This window comes from Sapajus apella, unplaced genomic scaffold (genome assembly GCF_009761245.1).
Source record: "Sapajus apella isolate SASKATOON/1434 unplaced genomic scaffold, GSC_monkey_1.0 scaffold24, whole genome shotgun sequence".
NCBI lineage: Eukaryota > Metazoa > Chordata > Mammalia > Primates > Cebidae > Sapajus > Sapajus apella.
This window is the reverse complement of record NW_022436964.1, coordinates 28058345-28060903: the sequence shown is the minus strand read 5'-3', so window position 1 is coordinate 28060903 and position 2559 is coordinate 28058345. Positions and strand designations below refer to the sequence as shown.

At 33.9% G+C, this 2559-nt stretch overlaps 1 long non-coding RNA gene across 1 annotated transcript; it reads left to right on the top strand.

Moving 5' to 3' along the window:
* Positions 1-911: 911 nt before the first annotated feature.
* LOC116559737 lies at positions 912-1150 on the top strand. Its single transcript, XR_004272595.1, has 2 exons — positions 912-1020; positions 1053-1150. It is a non-coding gene; the product is annotated as an uncharacterized LOC116559737 (long non-coding RNA).
* The last annotated feature ends 1409 nt before the right edge of the window (positions 1151-2559 follow it).

Genomic DNA, 2559 nt, shown 5'->3' with positions numbered 1-2559 from the left:
AGGGGATTTCCAGAATTCATCTTAAGAAGGATGACAGGAAGAGCCACATCTAACTGCAATCAGGTATGATAACTGAAAGACTTGCTGGGTCACTTAGTGGCTGGGAGGTGGTATAAACTGGTATAAGCTGGCAGGAGTAAATTCAAGAATGAATTGGATATTATTTTAGCATTTCTCCTAGCCTCCAAAGTTTGTTCTTTGGTTCTTCTGAATACTGGCAAGTCATTTTTTAAATAATTAACTAGAATGTGTTTTCCATATTTGCAATTATGAAGATGACACTATCCTACTTAGTAACTGCCTGTACAACAAAAAGGAAGTTAAAACCTTACTTTTAAGAAAGAAAAAAAATCTGGATAGTTGCTCCCCCCTTATAAATATTACTACTACCTTAAGGGAAGTAAATCTGTTTGTGTGCATTTTAAATCATTTTCTCATTTATCTAACCCACCTAGTTTTTATAATTATTTTACCTTTCTAGGATGCGTGTTTTTTTTTTTTAAACAATGCTTTTACAGGTAACCCGTACAGTTACCTTTATCAAGAAAATAGCATAATACCAGGGTAGTGATTTGAATAGTCAATGTTTTGTTAACCAGTCTATGAGATCCTTCAACGTGTTGGTACATTTTCAAAATACAAAGAACAAAAGAGATTTTAATGTGAAAGTAAGATTTTCACACTGTTGAATCTTGGCAGACAAATGCTTAAAGTGAAAATTTTATAAGCGAGCTTCAAAGTTGTAAATATGGGCAATCCTTCTGATTACTCAGCCATTTAGCAGTTACTCGGTTTCCTAAAAATCCAATAGAGAGACTATTTGAAAGAAATTTATGTCTTTGAAGCTTAATTTTATTTTAATTTCCTAGGGGTTTCAGAAGCTTCATAATGTGATATGGCTGACTTAGAGTTAGAACTTGAGCAATGCCATTTTGTACAAGACAAAGCTGTTTTCCAAAAATAAGTTGTAACGACTGCCCCATTCTCCTCACAATAACTGCTGACCTTGGCTTCTGTAAAGTTGCTTGCCTTTACTTATCAGTAACTGCCAGAAGTGCTTGCCTTTGCTTATCAGAAAGTGCTGAAAAGTTGCTTGCCCTGCATCCCCTCACCCTCTTGGTCCTAAATCCAGGATGTGGTTTTTCAGCTTAAAACCCCCCGGTCCCCCTGAACCCGGGGCCACAGGTTGGAGAGACGTGAGACCTCTGTTGTCGCCGGCATAATAAACGACCCTGCAATTTGGACACTTTTGTCTTGGTGTAAATATTTTAATCCTGCATTTCAATACCTCAATAATATTGACCCTGCTGTATTATACTAGCTTGAACGCCATGCCATTGCAAATGCTTCTCTTTGCAGCATCTGATCTTTGTGATTTTTTGAATTTTAGAAAAAATTTTGAGTAGTCATAAAATATATATAACATAGTTTTATTATTTTATCCATTGCTAGATATACAGTTCACTGACATGAAGTACAATCATCCCTCTATATCTGCATTTACTTATGGATGCAGAAGGCTTCAATATGAAGGGTAAATTATTTATTGAAAAAATGTGTGTATAAGTGGACCCATGGAGTTCAAACTCATGTTGTTCAAGGGTCAGCTGCACACCTATATTGTTGTGAAACCATCACAACCATCTGTCTCCAGAACTTTTCATCTTGTGAAACTGAACCTCTGTATTCCTTAAACAATAACTCCCATTCCTTACTCCCATCAGCCCCTGGCAACCGCAATTCTACTTTCTGTATCTTTGGATTTGATTCCTCTTTCTTATATAAGTAGAGCCTTAAATAAGGTAGAAAATCTATGTAAGGTACCTTATATAAATGGAAACTTATTTAAGGTAAGAACTTTATATAAATGGAAAATTATTGAAAGCAGAAGCTTTATATAAGGTACCTTATATAAAATTTCACTTATATAAGGTAAGCTTCCACTTATGTAAACTAGATGAAAACCTACATAAAATACCTTATATAAGTGGAGTCATACAATGTTGTCCTTTTGTAACTGGTTTATTTTACTTAGCACAATGTTTTCAATATTCATCTGTGTTGTAGCATAGGTCAAAATTTTGTTTTTTATTCAAATTTGAATCACCTCTTATTCTATGTGTATATAATATTTTGTTTATACATTTATCTATTGATGAACTCGTGTTGCTTCCTCTTTGATCAGTTTTAAATACTACTACTATAAACATGGGTATATAGATGTTTGTTTATGTCTGTTAATTGAACTATTTTGGGTGTATACCTAGAAGTGGGATTGTTGCATCCTACAGTAAGTTATATTTAATTTTTGAGGAACAACCTTAATGATTTATGTACACACTGTACTATTTTACATTCCTTTCAGCAGGGTACCTGGTTTCCTATTTCTCCACACCCTCACCAAATTGTTATTTTTTTTCTTTTTTAATTATAGCCATCCTATTTGGTATGAAGTGGGATCTCACTGTGGTTTTATTTGTATTTCTCCAATCATTAGTGATATTGAATATCTTTTCATTTGCTTACTGAAAATTTGAATATCTGCTTTGAAGAAATGAC